Source organism: Mastigoproctus giganteus, chromosome 7, assembly GCF_048544385.1.
Source record: "Mastigoproctus giganteus isolate SK-2022 chromosome 7, ASM4854438v1, whole genome shotgun sequence".
Classification (NCBI taxonomy): Eukaryota; Metazoa; Arthropoda; class Arachnida; order Uropygi; family Thelyphonidae; genus Mastigoproctus; species Mastigoproctus giganteus.
Window position 1 is genome coordinate 203,349,225 of NC_143581.1, and position 26,135 is coordinate 203,375,359.

The 26,135-nt window shown below is 36.2% G+C and overlaps 1 protein-coding gene across 1 annotated transcript in view; it reads right to left on the reverse strand.

Moving 5' to 3' along the window:
- Positions 1-26,135, reverse strand: part of Ipk2 (Inositol phosphate kinase 2) — a 92,480-nt gene that overhangs the window by 15,919 nt on the left and 50,426 nt on the right. The window lies entirely within an intron of this gene.

Genomic DNA, 26,135 nt, shown 5'->3' on the forward strand with positions numbered 1-26,135 from the left:
GAGACACCCCTCCCCCCACAGTTTGCATAATATGTTGATGCCCCATGGCTTAATCCAAACACAATCTAAACTTAATCCAGCATAAAATTACAATGAGTAAAAAGTAGGTGGTAAAAGTTAGGTATAAAACCAAGCCAAGCAAAAAAAAGTTATGCATGCCATAAACTTAGCAAGAAAACAGAGTATGCTAAATAACAATGCTCCATAGATCTCCAGAAGCTGAAAAAGACTGGTAGAGAACCATGCCAGCTAGAAAAAGGAAAAATGAAAGCTGCGTATAACAAAGATTGCCAATGAAAACACTTCATATAATATGATTAAAGAAGTTAAACCAATAACCAACAATATTACATGTTTTTTCATGAAAAGCAATGGAAGTAATGTTCAACAAGGAAACTACTTTATGAACTTAATGACTCTAGTTTAAGAGCAACTGAAGACAAGTTACAATATCAAATAGTTCAAAAATTATTATATAGGAACTGTGTTTGAATATATTAAGTTCAAACACAGAATTATTATATAGGAAATAAAGCATTAACAAAAAATGAAAAGAAACAAAAAAAAAAAAAAAATTTGTGAGCTGTTTTGTTAGCACCTTTATTTTGGTGTAATATTTCCATGGGCTTGACAAGACCAGGGTAACTCTTGAAATACTGGACTATCTATCATCACCTGTTCTGTTATCCTACATGGCTCTTAATCCATGGTGCAAAAAAAAAAAAAAAAAAAAGCAGATGAATGGCAAAGGTCCTCATTAAAATTACTCACACTACCCTTTCCAAAAAACAGATGGAAGTTTATTCCAACAATTAATTACCTGCTGGCTGAAGACAAATTTCTGCACACCTATCCATCCTTCCTCAATTTAAATTTATGTTCATTTGTGTGTGTTGTCTGAGCGAGCGAGAGAGAGAGAGAGAGAGAGAGAGAGAGAGAGAGAGAGAGAGAGAGAGAGAGAGAGAGAGAGAGAGAGAGAGGATACTATCCAGGATGATGGTTTCCAGATGCTGCAATTAGCAGAACTGAAGTCTCTCTTAATAAGAATATTCTTTTGTACCACTCACTAATCTCAGTGTTCATGTTGCCATTCAAACAGATCCACATTCTTCTTAAAATGAGGCTTCCAGACCTGTATGCAGCACTCAAGACATGGCCTAACCAGTGGTGAGCTGGAGCCGATTATTAAATTTTCAAGAATTTTGTGAGCCAGTTATTAAACTGACAGTGGCTATAAACTGTAGAGCGGCATGCACTTCAATCCACAAAGGCTAACAGTATTTGGTCGATAAGCTTGTATTTGGTGACACAGAAAATCCAGCAGGGGTGCGCTTATTTCAGCACCCTTTGTGCTTCCTTTCTCCTCCTCCTCCTTCTCTAAGTGGCAGCCTGTGTAGGGATTATCTCGGCTAGCAATCTTACAGGAATATTATTTTCAACAAACACCCCGCTTCAGTCCTGTCACATTTTCAAGTGTAGTTAGTTAATAATAGATTAAATTTCTATTAATTAATGCTCAAACAGCAAAAGTTTATAATTATTCCCGAGAAATAATGTTTTACATTTAATATTCGATATCAAATTTCTACTTTCTCTCTACCCCAAATACAATTATATCTTTTCTCGTTTATTCTACTGTTAGGTTTTCACTATCTATAATTATACAAATATACCAGTGATAGGTACAGATAACGCTTTTTTTTTGGGGATGGTACGCAACAGTAAGGCAGGCACCTTTATTAACAGTGACGTGTGACATTTGGATGCATTTCAAAATTTGTAATATTCAGTAAATTTTTTTCACATGTTCACCTACTATTCAAATAAGCTTATAGTTATTTAACTAAATTAGCATTTTTCACAGTTAGAATTTTTAGAATTTTAAATTACTCAATCGGACCTGTTTAACGAACTCTTTTATGGCTAATTTTTCTATTTAGCAAATTTTTTTTAATTCCCCTGAGTAATTGCATTTAAATTAGTTTCTGTTGAGTGAAGAAAATTTTCATATAACGAACGGATTAGGATATGCACTATTTGCAATTCTGGCCTTCAGGCAATTTAGGCAATTAGTTCCGCTGCTAAGCATGAATTAAGAGAGCTAAAGGGATTACCATTCTACAACTTATCTGACCACCTGTCCCACATACCGAGAAGTTGTGCTGGTGAACAAGATCAAGGAGTATTCCCAAATTCTTCAGGGCACCACTGTAAATGCCCTGGAGTGTAAGCACCCTATTAGAGAACTTGGAGAGAGTGAGTTAGAGAATTAGGAGAGAAAAATTCTGTTGAAAAAGTTAAAAAGTTGAGGAAATATAAAAATGATTTTGTTCATTAAAAATAATTAATTTGTTGATTATGTGCCATTAATTAAAAATAATTTGTTGGTTAAAAATAATTAATTTGCTAATTAAACACTAATGCAAAATTAAAAATTCATGAATACACTTTCATTTGGGAAAATACCACTCATTAATTTATGTTAAATTATTACTCATTAATTAAAATTGTGTCCAAAATATATAACAATCATTAAGGACTTTAAAAATAATTCATTTGTACAGATAGCGTTCAAAATATCACACATTTACTTTGTTCAAATAATACCACGTATTAAGCACTTTATAAAAAATAATTAATTAATTTGTTGACTAAACATTATTAAAAAAATATTTTTTTTTTTGTGTTCCTATTGCATTCTAATACAGTAATACCCCGAAGTTATGCGATAGGTGGGTCCGACGAAATCGCTTAAGTCGAATTTGCGTAAGTCAGGGTACAACTTTGTATATAAATATATATAAATTTTGTTTAATTGGGACCAAGGACTAACAAAAACACTAGTTTAAAAGAAAAATGTTTAATAAAATTGCAGTTATTTATACATATTAATACAAATTATGTATTAAAAAAATAAATGAGTTACGTAAAAAAGTTATTTCGATGTCAATGGCTTTATAAAATCTAACAAATTCGTTTGACGACACAGCGCCTTTTTTTCACACAGAATTTCTTCGTAGCAAGCTAATAATTTTTTATTCCTTGCTTTGTAGTTATAACGCGTTCTTCGTTGGAGTCTATGTTTTCTAAAATTTTTAAGCCCTTTTCAATTGAGCTGAGACCTTCTGTCAAGATTGCAATTGTCATGTGCTTTTCTGGTGGAACTGGGTCTGAAGTGTCAGATAATTCAGTGATGTTTTGCTCACGCATCTCTATGAGCTCATTCATTGTCAGCTCCTCACTATGTGAATCCAACAGTTCGTTGACATCATCACCATTGACTTCCAAATCTAATTGCCTGGCAAGATTAACAACTTCTTCTATCATATGAGCAACATGATCAGTTTCTGTCGTCGTTTTTGTCTCGTTTTTGAAAAAAAAATTGACAAAGTTTCTTCCAGACACCATTCAATGTTTTTTTGTGAATTTCATCCAAGATTCTTCAATGATTCTTACGGCATCTAAAACACTGAATTGTTTCCAAAAAGTCTTTAACAGATATCTCACTATTTTGTCTCATAGTTTCAATCAGACGTGCAAAAGAATGTCTCATATAGTAGGCCTTGAATGTTTTGATGACTCCCTGGTCCATCGGTTGAAGCAAGCTGGTTGTGTTTGGAGGCAAAAACACAACTTTCACACGTCGGTCGAAATTAATTAGGGTGGCAGGAGGGTGACCGGGTGCATTGTTAATAAGAAGGATCAATTTAAATGGAATCTGTTTAGACTTGCAATAACATTCGACTTCGGGTATGAAGTGGTGACCAAACCAGGTCCTCAAAAATGGAAGCTGTCACCCAAGCTTTATGATTTGACTTCCAAATCACTGGTAAGCTAATTTTTGATATATTTTTTAAAACTCTTGGGTTTTTGGAGCAATAAATTAAGAGAGGTTTTAACTTGCAGTCACCAGCTGCATTCCCACCGACCATCATTGTCAATCGGTCTTTGGAAACCTTAAAGCCTGGAAAGTTTTTTTATTCGTGAAAACGATGTAATTTCCGACAAAAGTTGAGCACGAATTCGAACACACACGTATAAATATGACAGTTGGAATGCAAATTCTTGTATATGTGTGCAGTTCATGCAGCAGCAAAGTTGAATTTTGTTCATCTTTTGCTCTCACTCTCCGCTGTCGCACCGTATATCGATAGCATATGAAAAACGACCTTGAAGATAGTGGGCGGCAGTGTTGGCAAACGAAAAAAATCAAGAACCGCATAACTCCGAGTTCGCGTAAGTCGGGGTATTACTGTACTACATTTTTAACCTTATAAGTAAATATCTGATTAGCCCAGTGATTAAGGTGCCTACCCACAAAGTTTGTAGAATCCTCAGAGGCTCACATCTGATGAGTATGGGCTTGGCACACCTAAGTTCCTGAGCTGGATATCATCATTCTTCATTCTTCTCTTTCTTGGTGACTTGGGGAATTTTTTTTTCATAAGCCTCAGGCTTCCTTGCACCATGTAGCTAATAATAATAATAATAATCTCAGTTTGAACCCCATCAAGTAAGATTTTTTTTATGAAAAAAAAAAAGCATGTGGCGCCATCCAGCAGCAAAATTTAAAATAAAAAAATAATAAATAACAGGGTCCAGCCTGAACAAAGAATCATGGGAGACTGGCGGTGCCAGCCATAATTAAAATCAGTTCAAATCACCAGTACCCCTACTCTTTCTTAGAGAGCTGGTTAAAAATGTGCCAGCACACCCCCGAGCCCAACCCTTATATAATGGTATAATCACCTCATCTCTGCAGGAAAAATTGTTATCATTGATAAAATGCAATGAGCTGTCCTAATAGTTCAAGAATTATTATAGAAGAGAGATTCATGTCTGAGTGCACAATCACCCCAGGCCTTTTTCATTTCCCATTACCCTGGATAGGGCCATGCTGAGCCATTTTAGTACCTGAGGCAAGAATGAAAAATTGCACCCTACTGATAATGATGGCAACGTTGGCAATTATTTAATCTTTCTTTCGCCTCACCCTTGGCACACTCTGGTAGTATCACATAGTTATTATGTTATTCTGGGATTACTACTACCCACATGTGATATCTTGCATTAATCAATGTTGAATTACAGTTGCCACTTCTCAGCTCATCTGCTTAATTTTTTTTTTGTTGCAATAACATCCTCTGATTACTGTCATTCATTCCCCCCCCCTGCCAACCTTCATATCATCTGCAAATTTAGACATTAAGCCTGATATTATGTATTAGTCATATAGTGCAAGGAAGCCACAGGTTTTTGCTGCACAAGATTAAAAAAAAAAAAAAAAAAGGTAAGAAATTATAAATGAGCTTCCCTCCTCACACAGATAACTATCTAGTTGACCTTTCATTTCTTCAAACTGTTAGCCTCAACTACCTGTGAAAGCAACTTGTTCCAGTGATCAACATCTCATTAGTTAAAGGAAAACTTCCCATAATCTAGTCTAAATTGCTTCTCCTGTAATTTAAGTTTATAAACTCTAGTTCTATAATTCTTTATAATAGTGAAAAGTGTGCCTTCATTCATTTTACGAGCTCCTCTCAGACCCTTATAAACCTCAGTCATGTCTCCTCTAAGGTGCCTGGTTGGCAAGCTCTGTAGCCCACATAATCGAAGTATTTCCTTGTATGGTCACCCTTTTGCTGATATTAGCATTAGTAGAGGCATTTGATGCAAGAAAGCAAGCTTATGCAGCATCAGCCAAAAAAAAAAAAAAAAAAAAAAAACCCACTTCCACTTCACCCCTCTGTTCGTTCAAAATACCTGTCCAGCTGAGCCTTAAACTTATTTAGGCTATCAACCTCCACCACAAGGGATGGAAGTCTGTTCCCCCAACCAACTACCCGCTGGCTAAAGGCAAATTTCCGCACGTCTATCCTACATCTGTCTTTCCTCAATTTGAATTTATGCCCTCTCAGGTGATTTTTCTGAGCTAGAGGAAGAATCCCATCAGCATTGAGCATGCTTAAACCATTCAAGGCTTTATACACCTCTATCAGATCACCTCGCTGGTGCCTAGTCTCCAGACACTGTAATTTGCAAAACTTAAGCCTTTCTTCATAAGAGCACCCTTTTGTTCCATTCACTAATCTTGTTGCCCTTCTCTGTACTCATTCCAGCAGCTCTACATCCTTCTTGAAATGAGGCCTCCAGACCTGTATACAGTACTCTGGGTGTGGCCTGACCATTGCCTTATACAAGGGAATAATCACTTCCTTATCCCTGCTGGAAAAATTCCTGTATATCATTGACAATACTCCATGAGCTACTCTTGCAGCCCATCTGCACTGCTCAGAGAACTTCATATCTGCCTGCACAACCACCCCCAAGTCCCTTTCATTCTCTACCACTGTCAGTGTAGTACCACAGAGTTGATACGTTGCTCTGGGGTTGCTGTTTCCCATGTGTAGCACTTTACATTTGTGAATGTTAAACTTCATTTGCCACCTCTCAGCCCATCTGCTCAACCTTTCCAGATCCTGTTGCAGTAGCATAGTGTCAGTAGTGTCCTTGACAACCCTGCTAACCTTTGTATCGTCTGCAAACTTGGACATTAAGCTTGATATACCATCATCAATATCATTTATAAATACAGAAAACAATAATGGACCCAACACTGAGCCCTGAGGGACTCCACTAATAACATTAGTCCACGATGAGCAGAGTCCATTGATTACCACACTCTGTCTTCTCCCCCTCAACCACCCCTTTATTCATAGCAGCAATTTGCCTCCAATGTCACACTGCTCCAATTTGTGTAGCAGTCTTCCATGTGCAACAGTATCAAAAGCCTTTCTAAGATCCAAGTATATAATATCAAAGCTATTCCCTGCATCCAGTTCTTTTGTGACTGCATCATAGTATCCAATCAAGTTGGTCAGGCAAGACTTCCCCTTAACAAAACCATGCTGTGTCTGAGCTATAACTGAAGTCTTGTCTAAATGATCCTGCAGTGCTTCTTTAACCAGTGCCTCCATTAATTTTCCTGGAACAGAAGTTAAGCTCACAGGTCTATAATTACTTGTGTCAGCCTTTGTGAATTGGGGTCACATTTGCACATTTCCAGTCTATGGGTACCTCCCCTGAGTCCAAGGAAGCTCTCATAATTATGGCTAAGGGTTTGCTTACTTCCTTTGCTGCCTCCTTTAATATAACTGGATAGATCCCATCCACCCCGGGTGCCTTTCTTGTGTTTATCTTCAACAGTTTCTCCTCCACTTTACTCCCAGTTATTTCAAGATTCTGTAGCTTACTGCTAGAGTTGAATACACCTCTGGCATTCCCCTTGCTGAATAACTCCTCATGTGTGAATGTCGATGCAAAATATTCATTTAGTTTGTTAGCTACCTGAGCAGGATCATCAACAGTTGACCCATCAATATCAAGTGGACCAATCTGATTCATCCCCTTCCTTCTAGAGTTTACATAAGTAAAGAACTCTTTGCTGTTTTTCTTTGCATCCCTTGCCAAGGATTTCTCGTAATCTGCCTTCGCCTGCCTAACCTCCTTTGTAACTTGGTTGCATATCAACTTGTATCTATCATAGGCTTCTGTGTCATGTGTTAATTTGTAAGTATCCCATGCATTTTTCTTCTCTGCCATATGCCTCATTAGTTCATCTGACATCCATTTTGGCCTAAACCTTGAACAATATTTCTTAGTTGGTATGTAAAGCCTAGTAGCTTCCAAGATAAGTTCTTTGAATGCTTCCCATTTTGAATTTGCTGTTGGTAACATCATCAGTTGGTCCCACTGTATAAAATTTAAATACTGTCTCAGTCCATCGTAGTCGCCTTTACGGAAGCAATAACCCTTCCCTTTACCCCTAATGGTAGTTACCTCTTTGAGTAAATCCCACTTCAGCACACTGTGATCACTGCCACCTAGTGGTTCATTTATCTGCAGGTGATGATATGCCTTCATCAACATCATTAATAAATATAGAAAACAACAATGGAACCTGCCACTTAGTGGAAGGTTCAGGGCCAGGCCCTGAACCTGCCACTGGCCCAAGAAGAGTAGTGCTCACTGATAACCACTCTGTCTTCTTCCATAGCAATAACTTGCCCCAGTACCATAATGCTCCAATTTGTTGACACGTCTTTGGCTTTTGATGACCCTGTGTTATAAACCTTTAAGCAACAACAGCTTCAATTTGTATAGCAGTCTATGATACAATACCAAAAGGTTTTCTGAAATCTAGGTATATGTTGTAAAAATTATCTTTCATATCTAGTTTCTTTCTTACTGCCTCATATTGCTCAAAAGGATTTTTCAAACAAGACTGCTCCTTCACAAATCCACACTGGAACTACAGTATAACTGCATTCCTGTGTAGATGGTCCTGCATTATTTCTTTAACCAGCAACTCCATTCTTTTCCCCTGGAACAGAGGGCATGCTAAAAGGTCTATAGTTACTTACTTCACCCTTTGTTCACTCTCCCAAACTGTAAAAAGGATTAAGGGACCTCTTCTGAATTGAAGAATACTCTCTTAATTATGGCCAAATGTCTGATTACCTCTTTTACTATTTCTCTTAATATAATTGGATAAATCTGATCAGCTACAGGTGCTTTGTTTACTTTTAGCTTCAACAGTTTCTCTTCCACATTTTTCTCAGTTATCACAAAATTGTTTAGCTCCCTGTTAGAATTTAATGCATTTCGTTTTTCCATTTCTAAAAAATTCCTCATGTGAAAGTAGATACAAACATCTATTCAAGTTTGTCAGCAACCTGAGCAGGATAATCAGCAGTAAACCAACCATTATATATAGGAAAGCAATGCAATTCATCTCCCTTCCTCCTAGTGTTTACATAAGTAGAGAAATCTTTACTACTTTTCTTTCATTTTCTGCCAGTGGCTTCTCAAAATCTCTCTAATGATGCCACAAAAAAGGCAACAATTAGCTCAAAATGTGTAGCTGTGATTCACAAGAAAATTATCTTTGAAGTTTCTCTCCTGAGCCAAAGCATTCTTTGGCTCAGGAAAGCCAAACTACATGCAGCCAACTATGTTTAATTTTTCAATTGAGAGGTTTGGTTTTGCTTTGGTATAGATGCATAATGTGTCATTTACTGATGGTGTCACGAGATCACCAGCTCTGTGCAATTGCTGGTTTTACAACCAACACAAGTCCTTACTATTTTCAAGTTGATTATTCTTCTTTCATCCTTCAGAAGTTTGTCAGAACTTTTGTTCTTTCCATTATGATAAGCAGCCTGTGAAAAAAGCAACAGTCTGTTTTTATTTTTCACTGTAAGAAGGGTATTCGAAAAATGTTTATGGTATACCACATTATTTGAAAATACAGTAAACCCCCGCTATTCGCAGTAGCTGTATTCGTGGTTTTGCGTATTCGCGGTCACTGATTTAATATAAAATTAAACCTAAAATAATGTGAATTTTAAAGCGCCGTGAACATTTTCCGCCATAAAAAAATATGGGCGTGGCTAAAATTATCTTTCCCAGTCAAAACAGCGCTCAGCGGGTGGGGGGAGAGGGGTGACAAAATCGCCGGCATGGATGTTTCTTGCTGATCCTTGTTCAGTATGTGTTATGCGCTTGTTACGGAAGGTTTCGTCATTTGCTTTTAATTTATATGCTTATAAATTTGTCAATTTATAAACTGATATGCTTACAAAAGTGATAAATCTACCGTTTTGCAGTGTAAAACAGACTTTTTTCGAGTGTGTTAATGGAAGAAAGTGACTTTATTGTTGGCAAAATCTTTCTAACCCGTACAAAAATATGGCTATGAATAACAAGAGAAATATGAAAAGATCAAAGAAGGTGATGACATTAGCGAATAAAATTGAGTTATTAGACAAAATTTCTAATGGTGAAAGTGTCTCCTCAGTGGCAAAACATTATAAAATCAATGAGTCAACGGTACGATCAATCAAGAAATCAGAAGAAAAAAATCCACCGTAGTGTCCACGAAAAGGCACAAATTGTTTCAAAAATTTACTCTGTAACTTGTGATGTTAAATTAGAAAAAATGGAAAAAGCTTTAAATCTGTGGATAGAAGACTGAACTCAAAATAAAATTCTGTTAAGTTCACTCATCATTCGTGAAAAGGCAAAACTCCTTTATCAACACTTTAGCGAAACTGGTGATAGCACTGGCAGGATAAGTTTTTTAGCTAGCAAAGGTGCTGGTTTGAAAGATTTATTTGAAACTTCTAATAAATATTACATTTAATATTAAATTGTTTCTTATTTTCATTTCGATGCCATATGCTTGCATTTCACTATGTGCTTCTATGTACATAGTCATATTATGAAGGTACATATAATACATACATAGACAAAATTTTAGACTAGTTTTTCTTATATATTTCATACTTTGGAACGGAACCCCTTTATTACTATGGGAGCCATAACTCAGTATTCACGTTTTCAGTATTCGCGGCATTTCTCAGGAACATAGCGAATAGCAGGGGTTTACTGTAATAAAAAAATAACAAAAATCATCAAATTTAATATTTTCAAAATACACATTTGACACCACGCTGCATGGTTTTAATGTTTATAAACTAATTGGCATTGTGTATCCTAATATTCCATCTGCCATTAGACATTTAGTACAAAAGTAGTTGAAAGAGGGGCTGTTTGCCCCTCTTTCAACTACTTTTGTACTAAATTCCCATTGATCACCCAAAAGAAGCTGACACAATGCAAATTTTGTTGGATGTCAAATTCATAAACTGATGAGGGACTGAGATTTTGAGGGAACTCTGAATAAAAGAGAAAAATAAGCATAGATTAGCTTCAGGTCTATTGTTGAGAGCTTCTTAGGGAACAACAAGGATCCAAACTACAAGAATATAGTTGAATATATGTTGGAAAACTTCAGGAAGCTGGGCTGCAACATGGGTGTCCAGGTACAGTTTTTATACTCCCACATCAACTAACAGAAAATCTAGGAAGTATTAGTGAAGAACAGGGTAAGAAGTTTCACCAGAACATTAAATGCATGGAAATGAGATACCAGGAGAGGTGGAATGTCAACATGATGGCTTCACTATTTCTGGATGCTGAAGAGGGGCTGTAAAGTAGAAGGATCTGCAAAAAAATCAAAGAAATGAAAATTTGACCCGTCATTGATGGGTCAAATTTAAAATGAGAGGCGAGAGTTTAGTGGACATTTTACCATACTGCCCTTTTTAATAGGGGTTTTCAACATGTATTTAAATATAAGTCTAGTAAAAGTTGCATTTTGTTATAATTTCAGTGCACAAATTCTGCCAAATTAATAAAAATTTGTGAAAAATCTAATTTACTTTCATGATTTTTGAAGAAACCTGACATGATGGAAACAAACAAGTCATTTTTGAAATCAGCATTAGAAAATGATTCAGAAACACCCTATTCTGAGAAAACAGTGAATTTTTCTAAATGCAGAGTAGTGTATATTAATTATCAAACCCATATGCATGAAACCCAATTTTTAGAGTATAAGTTTAAAAAAGTCATGTCCATTGAAACCAATAATTTCACAAAAGAGAGCCATGCAGTAATGAAATGCAGGCACTCCCCAACATACATAATACTTGACTTCCACAAATTCGACTTTACATAAGTTTCTGCCAGCCGGTGCAAACTACATGCAGCCAACGTTTCCACGATTTTTTAAAAAAAAAAAAAATCGTGGAAACGTATTTTGCATCCCATAGGAATAAATGGAGGTATTGTGAAAACATCACAATGTGAACCCAATAACACATTATTATTTTTTGGAATGAATATCCCAAGACATTGGACATTGAAATTTTTGCTATATAACTAAACTATTTATCTCTCTAAAAGGTTATTTTTATAATGGAGCACTACCCTTTCATCGTTATCATATGTTCTGTTATAAGAATAAATTTTGAATGGCTTTGTTGATATTTTTCTCAAGAATATGTCTGGAGGTCACAACCATAAAAGAATAAAAACAATTTGCACTTTCTGGTTTATTGGACTTTTCTGTTTGTGCAATCTATTATAAATGGGTAGTAAACTCGATCTTATTGCATTTGTGATAATCCCAATAACTGGAATTGTGTGGGTTTTTATGTTATTATTATTAACCACATGGTGCAAGGAAGCCTGAGGCTTATGCTGCACCAGCCAAAAAAAAAATTTCTGAATTACCCTGAGCAAAAGAGAGAACAAGAGTCAGAAGCAGAAGGGAATCACCAAGAAAGAGAAGAATGATGATATCCAGCTCAGGACCCTGGGTCTGCCAAGCCCATGGTGAAATGTGTTCCCCTTCACTGAAATCGTCAATCATATAAGAAACAAATAAATTTTCAAAATCTTCTTTTCATTCCTATTTACTTTTTACAATGATGAAGGAAAAGCGACAAATGGAAAGTGAAAGTGATGGCAGTGCTAGGAAACAAAACAAAATTGATTTAGAAATGAAGATGAAAATGATTAAGTAAGAAGCAGGAAAAAGTTTGTCATCTATTACACGGGAATTAGGTCTTGATGCTTCAACAGTGAATACTATTTTAAAGGACAGTGCATGGATAAAAGAACATGTTAAAGGATCAACAGTGATCACAAAACAGCGTTTGGTGCTATATCGAAGATGGAAAGCTATTAATATTATGGATGGAAAACCAGATTCAGAAGCAAGTGCCCCTGAGTCCAAAGGCCATTCAAGCAAAAGCAAGAAGTATTTATGAAGATATTAAGGGTAAGTACAGCGAACCCCAAGTCAAGTTTGTGGCAAGCAACGGGTGGTTTAATAGGTTCAAGCATCGCACTGGTTTCCACACCATCAAAGTGTGCAGTGAAGTCGCCAGTGCCAATTCTGCAGCAGTAGAGAAATTTTGTGGTGTGTTCAAAAAAACCCCTTCTAAATTTCCACATCCCTGTAGCGGCGTATTTATCAGCTGGAGGCATTGATTCTGGCAACAATGCCCGAAAGGTAAAATTTGCTGACGTTATGCCTGTCCCCTCCCTTTTTTTTTGTAATTTTATAATTTTGAAATTTTTGTAATTAGACCCTTTTTTAATTTTTCTCATGCATGAGTTAATAAAAATTGAATAAATAATTCTATTTACATGTTCGCCGAACATTTCTTTTTTTCTTCAATCAAATTCAGCAAGCACAGCTGCGAGTGCTGCAAAGGCCTTTAGGGAAAGTCCGACTTATGTAAAATATGACTTACGCAGAGTTCTGCAGAATGCAACCCTTATGTAAGTCAGGGAGTGGCTGTACATTTTTTTTTTTTTTTTAAGTACTTATGAGAAGCAAATCAATGAGATAATGGAGACTTTGTAATGATTTTCCATAATAAAAATGCCATCAAGGACTGGGCTGCTGAAATCAAAGCAGGTTGTAGTCACCAAACATGAATTCAGGTCTTGACAACTCATGACTGTGTCAACCTCAGAAAACACTGATGCTATTCATGATTTTATTTTGAAAGATTGGAGGCATTACAATACACAGCAAAGATACTAAACATATCCTGTGAATGAGTCCCATCACATTACCCACAAAGAACTGAGCAGGAAAAACATTTCAGTGAAATGGGTATCAAAAAAGGAAGATGCATATGTTTTAGTATTTAAGGCCAAATGATGCAAGAAAGCAAAAATAAATATATATTTTTCTTCATCAGCCAAAAATAAAATAATAATAAACATTAAAATAAAACAGAATATTCATGCTATTCTCATTCCCACAGGTTAATCATCCAATTCTGCTTTAAACTTAACCATACACACTGCTACCACTATGCTGGGAGGTAATTTAGTATTAGCATTAGTTGAGGCATATGATGCAAGAAAGCAAGCTTATAGCCAAAAAAAATAATAATAAATAAATAAATAAAATAAAATAAAACCTTTGCATTTTACCCATCCAATCACTCCAAATGTTTGTCTAGTTCAGCCTTAAATTTATTTAAGCTATCAACTCCCAAAACAAGAGATGGAAGTGTGTTCAAGCAATGGACTAAACGCTGGCTAAAGGCAAACTTCCACACATCTATTCTACAACTGTCTTTCCTCAATTTGAATCTCTGCCCCCTCAGGTTCTTAATCTGAGCAAGCAGAAGTATCCCATCTAGGGTTTTTTAAGTCCGAGTACTCGTACTCAACGAGTCTTTTATTAATTACTTGGACTCGATACTCGGTTTCGAAAATCAACAAGTCTGAATCTTGCTTTTCCGTTGTTTTAAGTACTGTTATCTTCACTTACCTGTTAAATGTTCTAAATATAATTATGATCTAATCATATTCCTATTTTTTTCATCTCATATGTGAGATGGTGCTGTGTTGCAATAACACGCCTTGTTCATTCATGTAATGCATCACATCAAAAAAATACAATTATGATGCAAATATTTTAAGATTTATACAAGAGTTTCTTTACTATTTCTGCACATTTTTATGTATTTTTGCAAGCTGAGGTTAGATATTAAGTGATTTATTTTGTTGTTATTTTTCATGGATGTGCACATTTTCTGTATTATATCAAGTTTCACAGAAACTGAGATTCTCTGAACAGTTCAAATTTATAACTTCGAATAACCTTTAATTTTAACAAATTAAATTTGTTACTCTACTCTCATGATTATCTTGTCTTATATAAAATTTTAAACACATTTTTACCTGTTAATATTAACTATTCTGTTCTTAAATATATTATTTAAAATAACTAAATGCACAAGGCATAATACATTAAGAGTTTAATATCTATATAATATCGGTGTGTAGATACACCATAGACAACTCTTAAGAAACTACAAAGTAGTTGTTGTAGGCATCATTTGCTCTTTCTCATATTGTACTCTGCCTTCACAACGAGTTGCCATGATATTGCACTACCTCAAATAAGTAATGCTTCACTAATAGAGAAGACTATTGTTACTTATTCTCAGTGAGTACCACCACCCAGACATGTTTCAAGGCTATTGGCCTATCATCAGTGGGTGGGCAGGTACCCTGGTATTGCAGACATGACGACCCAGTTGTGAAGATAATCACACAAGATGTATATGACAATATTTAAAATAACTAAATGCACAAGGCATAATACATTAAGAGTTTAATATCTATATAATATCGGTGTGTAGATACACCATAGACAAAGTAGTTGTTGTAGGCATCATCTGCTCTTTCTCATATTGTGCTCTGCCTTCACGAATAAGTAACAATAGTCTTCTCTATTAGTGAAGTGTTACTTATTCGAGGTAGTGCAATATCATGGCAACTCATCATGAAGGCAGAAAAGGCACAATATGAGAAAGAGCAAATGATGCCTACAACAACTACTTTGTAGTTTCTTAAGAGTTGTCTATGGTGTATCTACACACCGATATTATATAGAAATTAAATATATTAATAATTTTTGTAGAATTTCAGATAATTTGAAAAAGAAAAAAAAAAAAACTTTAATTATGCCAAAAGAAAAGAGTTCAATGTTTGGGAACACTTTACAGCAGGACTGAACTCTGAAGTTCAATGCAAGAAATGTTCAATAAAATTATTGAACAAAGATGGAAACACTTCAACTATGATAAAACATTTAAAAACTAAACACCAAATAATTTTGCAAACAGAAGATGAAAAACAGGAATGTAGCTCTTCCAAAAAAGTAAAAATTTTAGATAACTATTTTGTTAAAAAAAATCTTTGGATGAGATTGTTTCGGAATTAGCTGCTGTTGATAATATATTTGTAAGCGCAATCACAAAATCTAGTTTTATTTGAAAAAGTATTTGTAATTTAAATTTGTAATTTGTAATTTTTCTGTAATTTAACAGAAAAAGATGTGATGAAATTGATTCAAAAATTTTATCAAATTAAAAAATCAGAAATGACAAATTTAATACAGGAAAAATTGAGTAAGAGTAAAAGATTTAGTCTCTCTCTAGATGAGTGGACAAGTACAAAAATTAGATGATTTTTAAATATTAATCTTCCTGGAAATGATGATGCAACATATAATCTTGGTTTAGTTTGAATTCAAAATTCATGTTCAGCTCTGCAATTAGTAGAACTTGTAAGAAATCATTTGAAAAATTTCAATATCAATTTTGAAAAACACTGTTGGATCAACTGGTGATGGTGCTAGTATTATGTTATATGGTTGTGAGTCTTTTGTATTATATCATTTGTGTCTTAACTGTACAATACATTTAGCTGTATGCGATGTTTTGTACAAGAAAAGCACGAGTTACAAGGAAAATGAAGTTGAAACAGTTGATGACTTTGCTGATTCAGATTATTCAGAAGATGATTTCTCCTTTGATGAAGAGAAAGAAGAACTCTGTGTTGATGCTGACCAATTAGAATTATCAAAAGTCTTATTACTTAAAGAAAAATATTCAAATTGTTCGTCAAACAGTAAAATATTTTAAGAAGTCTACTGTGCACAATGGTTTTCTACAACAGAAAATAAAACGTGAATTAGGATATGAAATGGAATTAATCACAGATGTTAAGACACGTTGGAATTCATTACCTGATATGATTTTAACTTTTTTTAAGACTATTTCAATTCATTAAAGCATCCCTTGAAGATCTTGGTAATATGGATTTAATAAAAAATCTCAACATTCAATTGTTTCACAATTTGAGTAACTCCTTAAAGCCAATTAAATTAACTATAGAAGCACTTAGTAGATAAGACGCAAATCTTTATTCAGCACATCTGGCAGTTAACTTTATGCTAAAAAAAATTGGTAGAAATTCCAGAGAATTTAGGTCAAGAACTATTAAATAAAATGAAAACTTGTATAAATGAATGTCGAAATGAAAATCTTGAAAACAGTTTGGATTTTCTTGTTTTAAGTGCTAATAGATTACCAAAAAAAAAAATGGCTTATAGATTTTGCAACAAACTTAATAATTAGGCTGTTTCCAAGTGAAATTGTTCGATTTAATGAGAATCAAACTGATTATAATGAGAATATCGCAAATATTGTTCACCATATGACAACGGAAGAAGAATTAAAGACAATTTCAGAAAACGCAAAAAATCCTCGTCCTCCACTTTCAGAAACAAATTTTAATAAATTAAAGCAAGAATTTATGTTATTTTTAAGAACTAAACAAAGAACTGAAAATCTGGACAAATTATATTATGCTTTATTAACAATTCAACCTATATCGACAACTGTCAAGCGAACATTCTCCATTGCAGCAAACTTTTTGCACTAAAGTGCGTTCTAGATTATCTGACATATCACTAAATGCCTTAGTTTTTAAATTTTTTTTTTTTTTTTTTTTTTTTATGTGAACCCCAAACACGAGAGGTATTAGAACCTATAGTACTTAGTACCGTGCTTGGGTTGGAGGTTGAGAAGACAAAAGAAGATATTTGTTGACATTGGACTTGAACTTCTGTAGATTGTAATTTTCAGGAAATACGTATGAAGGAAGGTTGTTCCAGAAAATGGCAGTTGAATGAATAAATGGGGAAGATGAAAAGTTGGTTCTGTGGGTTTGAAGTTGGACAGTAAATGGATGTTGGCTAGTGGCGATACGTGTTCGGACTGTTTTGAAAGAGAGCGGAAATTATAGAAGCCAATTCAGAAGAACAGTGCCCATGGAAGTATCTGTAGAAGAGGCACTGCTAAATGCCAGGTGCCGGCTAACACACAACGCAAACACAACACTAATGCACACCCAATTACATATTTCATCTATCAGATGCATTTTTTTTTTTTTTTTTTTTGTTTTGAGTTAAATATATACGTGAAATTTTGATGCTCTTTTAAGTTCTTTTCTAAGCCGGCAACTTGGCAAAAAGCCTAACAAACGGCGGATATAGGGGAAACCCTGGAAGCCGCTAATAACTTACAAATACACTTTATCTGTAGAAGAGGCATGCAGCAGAAACAGTATGTCTATGAGCAAGCGAGTGGAGAGACTCTGTTAGAGATGAATCATTAATTAACCTAACTGCCCTCTTCTGAATGGAATCAAGACGCCTGAGAGAGGTTTTGGGGGCACCACCCCAGATTTGGGAACAATATTCCATGGCAGGGCGGATTTGCGATTTATACAGAGTGAGCAACTGTTTGGAAGAAAAGTAACGCTGAGAGCGAAAGAGAAAACCAAGTTTTTTAGATGCAGAGGAAGCAATATTTGTAATGTGCTTGTGCCAAGAGAGATTAGAAGTCAGGGTAATTCCCAAAAGAGATATATCATTTTGCCTAGAAATCGGAGTGTCACTAAAGATAAGCATAGGAGCAGAAGAATCCTTTTTGCAAGATATAAGACAAGACTGAGTTTCAGAAGGGTTGAAATCAACTAAGTTGTCTTTGCCCCACTGTAGAATTACCTGAAGATCGGCATTTAAGGAATTGGTAGCAGATTTTCAAGAAGTTGAAGCTGATTGAGCAGGACAAGGTTTCTCAAAATGGAAAGTGGAATGAAATGTGCTATCATCCGCAAAACTGGATAGGATTTCCAGTCAATGGAAGAAGGTCATTAATATACAAGAGTAAAAGAGTGGGGGAAAGAACTGAACCTTGGGGAATACCGGCATTAGTGGAGACGTTAGAAGACAGAGAGCCATCTACCATCACCCTCGGTGAGCGATCAAAGAGAAAACTGGATAACCAATTACTAAAAACAGTTGGCAAACCATAAGATGGAAGCTTGTTTAGAAGACTTTTATGCCAAACATGATCAAAAGCCTTTGAGATGTCAAGAGCAACTACTTGTGTTTCACCGAACCTTTCCATTGAATTAGTCCATAAATGGGTAACATAAGCCAGAATATCACCAGTGGATCGACACTGACGGAATCCATACTGGCGATCGTTGATCAGACAGAAGGTTTCTAGGTAGTTTAAGAGTTGGCGGTTAATTGATTTCTCCATTACTTTAGAAAGAGTAGAAGTAATTGCAATGGGACTATAATTGGATGGGAGGGATTTGTCACCCTTTTTAGGAACTGGCTGGATATGAGCAAATTTCCAAGCAGAAGGAAAAACACCTTTGGAATAAGAAAGTGAAAAAAGGTGGCAAAGAATAGGAGTGAGTTCAGGAGCACAGGTTTTGAGAACAAGTGGAGAAATACCATCAGGACCTGGAGCTTTCTTAGCATCAAGATTCATCAAAATCCTTCTGATACCCTTTTGACGGAAGACCACAGGAGGCATTGAATGGAGCGTGGTTTTTAAATACTGGTTTTTAAATAAAGTTAAAGCATAATTTATTTTACTTATTGTTAGTTATTACTTAGAATGTATTTCTGGATGTGAAATATAAATCTAAATAAAAATGTTTACTAATGCACATAATACCTATTTGCTACCAAACCAATTTATGATGAATCAAAAAAAATAGGTTGCTCAGAATTTTTTAAGCTCGGACTCGGACCCAAACTTGGTATTTTGGACTCGACTCGGACACAGAATCGCTTAGATCCAAAATACCAAGTCTTCCCACACCCTAATCCCATCAGCATTGAGCCTGCTTAAACCATTCAAGACCTTGTATACCTCAATCAGATACCTCGCAGGTGTCTAGTCTCCAGATGCTGCAACTTAGAGAATTTAAGCCTCTCCTGATAAGAGAATCCCTTTGTTCCTCTCATCAACCTTGTTGCCTTTCTCTGTACTCGTTTTAGCAACTCTACATCCTTCCTAAAATGAGATCTAAGACCTGTATGCAGTACTCAAGGTGTGGCCTGACCATTGCCTTATAAAAACGAATAATCACCTCCTTGTCTCTGCTAGCAAAATTCCCATATATCATTGACAAAACTCCACGACCTGCTCTGGCAGCCCATCTGCACTGCTCAGAGAACTTCACATCTGACTGAAAAAAATCTGGGGGTAATTGTGTAGTTGGATATGAAGCTCTCTGAGCAGAGTAGACTGGCTGCCAGAGCAGGTGATGAAGTTTTCTCAATGATACATAGGAATTTTGCTACCAGAGATGAGGAGGTGATTATCCCTTTGTATAAGGCAATGGTTTTAGGAAGGAAGGAAGGACGCTGAGTTGCTAGAACAAGTACAGAGAAGGGCAACAAGATTGGTGAGAAGAACAAAGGGGTTACCAGGAGAGGCTTAAATTGTTAAATTTGCAGCATCTGGAGACTTGGCACCTGCAAGGTGATCTGCTCTAACCATTCAAGGTATACAAGGCCTTGAATGGTTAGAGCAGGCTCAATGCTGATGGGATACTTCTGCTTGCGCAGATTAAGAACCTGAGGGGGCATAGATTCAAATTAAGGAAAGACAGTTGTAGAATAGATGTGCAGAAGTTTGCCTTTAGTATTAGTATTAGTAACGGCCGTATGGTGCAAGAAAGCCTATGGCTTATGCTGCACCAGCCAAAAAAAAAAAAAAAAAAAAAAAATCCGAACAAAACAATGATAAAAACAAAAATTAAATAAATAAATAATAATAATTAATAAATAAATAAAAATAATAAAATGAAATTAAAAATTAAATAAAAAGGAAATTAATCCTATCATCCTATGCGCTTCCCTTACCCGAAAGTACTATCCAGATGACCTTTGAATTTCCCCAAACTGTCGGCCTCTACCACCCATGAAGGCAACTTATTCCAGTAATTTATAACTCGCTGGCTAAAATAAAACTTCCTGCAGTCCAATCTAAACATTTCCCCCCGTAACTTGAATTTATGTCCCCTAGTTCTAGCATCATTTATAATCTTGAAAATTTTGTCCTCATTCATTTTACTGATGCCTCTCAGAGCCTTAAACACCTCAATCAAATCTCCTCTAAGGTGTCTAGTTTCCAAACTCTGCAACCCACATATTCGAAGTCTTTCTTCATAAGGACGCCCTTTTGCCGATCTCACCAGGCGAGTTACCCTTCTTTGCACCCTTTCAAGAAGCTCGATGTCTTTCTTTAGGTGCGGTCTCCATACTTGAACACAGTATTCCAAGTGTGGTCTAACACAAGCCTTATATAATGGGATTATCACGTCCCTATCTCTACTTGCAAAAGTTCGATAGATCATCGATAGGACACCATGGGCCTTCCTTGCAACCTGTTTACAATGCTCAGAGAATTTCATGTCTGACCGTATCGTAACACCCAAGTCCCTTTCCTCCAGTACTGGGTTTAGTTGAACTCCACCAAGTGAATAAGTTATTTTGGGATTACTGTTTCCCAGGTGTAATACCTTACACTTTGTTGGATTAAAGCACAGCTGCCATTTTTCTGACCATTCTTGAAGTCTATCTAGGTCTCTCTGAAGAAGCTCAGCTTGACAGTGATCATTAACTACTCTACCAATTTTAACATCATCTGCAAATTTAGACATCACGCCCTCTATCCCTTCATCAATGTCGTTTATGAAAATTAAAAACAACAGTGGTCCTAATACTGATCCTTGGGGAACCCCACTTCTTACATCAACCCAATCTGAGGAATAGCCATTTATCACAACCCTCTGCCTCCTGCCCTGAAGCCATCCTTCTATCCATCTAAGGATTTTCCCAGTGATTCCAACCTGTTCCAGCTTATAAAGCAACCGCTCATGTGGGACTGAGTCAAAAGCTTTGCTGAAATCTAAATAAACAATGTCGAAATTATTCCCTAAATCCAGCTCGTGAGTGACCCTTTCGAAATAGCGAACCAGATTTGTTAAACATGATTTTCCCTTTACAAAACCATGCTGAGTATCCTTGAGAATTTCAATTCTATCCAAATGATCCTGAATTCCACCCTTGATCAATGCCTCCATGATTTTCCCTACTACTGAAGTCAGACTGACAGGTCAATAATTTCCCACTTCACTTTTAGAGCCACCCTTATGTATGGGAGATACATTTGCACTTTTCCAATCCAAGGGAATCTCCCCAGAGTCTAGTGATGCTCGCATAACCAGCCTCAGTGGTTCAATGCACTCGCTTGCCGCCTCTCTCAAGATTATAGGGTATATTCCATCAACTCCAGGAGCCTTACTAGTCTGTAGGCTTGAAAGTTTTTTCATTAAATAATCTTGCGAAATTTCAATATCATTAATTACATATTTTTTAACTTCGCTCCCACAATTTCCCATTGCCACAAAAGGCTTTTCATTTGTAAATATCGATGTAAAATAACTGTTGAGTTCATCTGCAACGGCAGCTGGTGTATTTATTACTATCCCCTTTCCCTTACGTAAAGGTCCGATCTGGTTTGTCCTGCTCTTCTTGGCATTTATATATGTGAAGAATTCTTTATCCCCCCTCTTTGCTCTGTTTGCTAGTGATTTCTCATAAACTGCCTTTGCCTGTCGAACCTTTTCTGTGGCTCTATTACACACCACCTTGTAGCTGTTATAGGCTTCAGTACTTTTTATTGCTCTGTAACGTTTCCATGCCACCTTTTTCTGCTCAAGTAATGTGGCAACTTCATTATTCATCCAACTTGGAACCCTTCTCGTGGAGTATTTTTTTAATGGTATATACGCATTCAAGGCATCTGTGATTAATGTTTTAAAAGCGTACCACAGTTCAATTGTATTCATTCTCTGCACGATATCTACCCAGTTAATAGAGGCCATGTAGTACCTTAAGGCATCGTAATTTCCTTTTCTGAAATTAAAACCCATTCCTTTGCCTTTTACTTCTGCTACCTCTCTCGTCATCATCCACCGTAGAACTCCGTGATCACTTCCTGCTACTGGTTCCTCTACTGTCAGCCCTGTTATGTCATCTGATTCATGTGTGATGATGAGGTCTAGGATATTCTTTTCTCTAGTACTTTCCCTGACATGTTGATACAAATAACAGTCATCTAGTTGATTTAAAAATTTTGTTCCCCATGTCGAGTTTCCTTCCCATTTACTCCAATCAATTAGAGGCAAATTGAAATCACCCATAATAAGGCATTGACGCTTACTTGCCCATTCCATTTGCATGTAGAGGCTTTTGTCATAGTCTTCACAATCACCTGGTCTGTAGATTACGCCTACTCGCATTGTACCTTTGTTTCCAACTATCTCACACCATACAGACTCTATACTAGCATGTGAAATGTCTGAATCTGGGAAAGCTATCGTCGCACTCAGGCTGCTTCTGATAAGAAGCATTACCCCACCACCCCTTCTATCTACTCTATCCTTCCTAAATACATTATACAAGCCGTACTGAAACTCATCATCCCCAATTTCCGGGTGGCACCACGTCTCCGTAAGCCCTATTATGTCCGCGTTACTTGTTTTAACCAGCAGTTCGAATTCGCTCATTTTATTGACGACACTTCTAACGTTACTGTATAAACAATTAAGATTTACTGTTCTTGTATATTTAACAACCCTAACACAACCCTTGAAGTTTTTTAGGCTCTCTTCCCTGATATTAGCTACCTGCTCACGTGAAACGTCTTTGCCCCCAGAACATCTAGATAATACGTCCAGTTGGGGTAACAGATAAGAACTCTTAAGGTATGTGCAAGAGTTACATTGACCAATATTATCAGATAAACGCGTGTCAGTATTACCCACATCCCCCCTAACTAGCAGTTTCCCTGAGCCTTTAAGGTATCCTCAATAATACTGGCAAAAACTTTTGCACCACCTTTGTTTAAGTGTATCCCGTCTCTACAAAACAAATTCCTTCTACCTACAAGTGTGGGCCATGCTGATAGAAATTTACCCCCTAAAGCCTTGCAGATTCCTTCAAGTCTTGAGTTAATCCACAAGGCTCTTAACATATAATCCCTCCTATCGTGTCTGGGCAGAATTGCAGACACATAGACATTATGGCCTAGCTCGCGACATTTCCTCAGCATGGTCCTGTATTTTTCCAACAAATCGTCAGATCGTGTACGTTTAATATCGTTTGTCCCCACATGAATAATAATATTTTCTTTACCCCCTTTAAAATCTGACAGTCTGTTGGTGACATCATCAATAGTTGCTCCCGGCAGACATACCCTGGTTCTGCTCCACCTATCTTTATTACAAAAAATATTCCCCGTTTCCCTGACAATGGAGTCTCCTAATAAAACAATGTCCTTTCTAACCAGGGTAGTTTGCACTTGGTTTTTCTGTTTTGAGGCTCGAATCGGGTGTGCATCACTTGGTAGATTGCTGGAGTTTTGAGTCCCTGACGAGCTCCCAGAAGCATTATTTTCGAGGGCAAGCACTCGTTTTTTCAGGGACTCAAATTGTTCCATCAGTGCACCAAATTGTAATTTAAGATCGGTGCACTCCTTACATCGATCACAAAGAAAAGAATCCCCAGGTGAGGTAGGATTAGTCACCAGGTCGACCTTGGAAAACATTCCACAGGTTCCACAACGGATTAAATCATGACTCACCCGTCAATCGCCATCTGCTATTTCCGTGTGACTCACGATACCCTGTGACGTGTTTAAGGCAGATCTCGTAACAACCATTATAAAATTAAATAAATATCAATGAAAGTAACTTTAAAAAATTATATCTATAATATTATTAAAATCAAACAGTTACAGGAAAACCTATAACAAAATAATCCAACAATATTTAAATAAATCAAATATTTAAAAGCACTATCCAAAAGTAAACCACTTAACTGAGGAGCCCTGTCTAAGCGCGTCCGCTCACCTCGAATGCCAACGTACGTGATTAAGAACCTGAGGGGGCATAGATTCAAATTCAAATAGATTGCGCAGATTAAGAACCTGAGGGGGCATAGATTCAAATTAAGGAAAGACAGTTGTAGAATAGATGTGCAGAAGTTTGCCTTTAGCCAGAGGGTAGCTGATTGCTGGAACAGACTTCCATCTGTTGTTGTGGGAGTTGATACCTTAAATAAATTTAAGGCTAAACTAGACATACATTTGGGATGAATGGATCAGTGAAATGGGAAATGGGCTGATGCTCTATAAGCTTGCTTTCTTGCATCATATGCCTCAACTAATGCTAATGCTAAATTACTTCCCAGCATAGTGGTGGCAGAGTATGGTTAAGTTTAAAGCAGAATTGGATGTTAACCTGTTGAATTTATTCAATGTTCAACAACCCACTATACGGAACAAGGATGTTGGAACCCACTGCTCTAGGTGAACTTCAAGAGATCCAATCTTCTATTATTTGGGGTCCTTCTGTTTTTTAGGACATAGAATGAGTTAATTTTTGATGACCCTGCTCAAGTTGCTGACAAATTGAATAAGTATTTTACATCTATTTTAAACATGAGGAATTCTTTAGGAGAGGTGGGATGCCAGATGTTCATCAAACTCTAATGGGGGAGAAAAATGACTTTGTGATAACTAAAAGGAAAGTAGAAGAGAAATTGTTGAAGCTGAACATAAAAAAGGTCCCTGGGGTGGATGGAATCTATCCAATTATATTAAGGGATGCAGGAACTGAGGTAAGCAAACACAGCCATAATTATGAAAACATCCTTGTTCCCTATAGATTGGAGATGTATGAATGGATCCCCAAATTCACAAAGGGGGATCAAAAGGTGAAATAAGTAATTACTGACCTACTAGCTTAATATCTGTTACAAAGAAAATAATGCAGTAACTAATTAAAAAAAGTAATGCAAGACCATCTACGCAGGAATTCAATTATATGCAATCACAGCAGAGATTTGTTAATTAGACAAGACCGTCCTCCAAAACCAGACAGTCTTGTCTAAACAATCTAATTGAATACTATGTACATTTACAAAGAAACCGGATACAAAAAATAATTTTGTATCCGGTTTCTTTTGATATTGTTTCACATAAAAGACTGCTGTTCAAACTGAAGCAATGTGGCATTAAGAGCAAGTTACTGCTTTGGATAAAAGGATTGTTGAGTAGGAAAGGATAGAGAGACCAATGAGCACTGCTCTTTTTGGACTAATGTCATTAGTGAAGTTCCCCTGGGTTCAGTTTTGGGCCCGTTGTTGTTTTCAGTATTCATTAATGACATCGATGAAGGTACAGTGGGCCCCAACATCCAATGGTAATTTGTTCCACAAAACCCACTGTACGTTGAAACCAATAATACATTAATTTCCTGTAATTTGTTCTAAAATTTAACAGCGACCCCAACGACGTATAAAATAGATATTTCTTACATGTTACACTTGATTTTTATATTAAAAATGACTGTTTTATAAAGATTATTTAATAAATAGTTATAAAACATCTTAAAATAAAAAAACAAACAATAAATTAGCATTTATATTAGACTTGAAGTGCAGGGCTGATGAAACCAATGGTGAC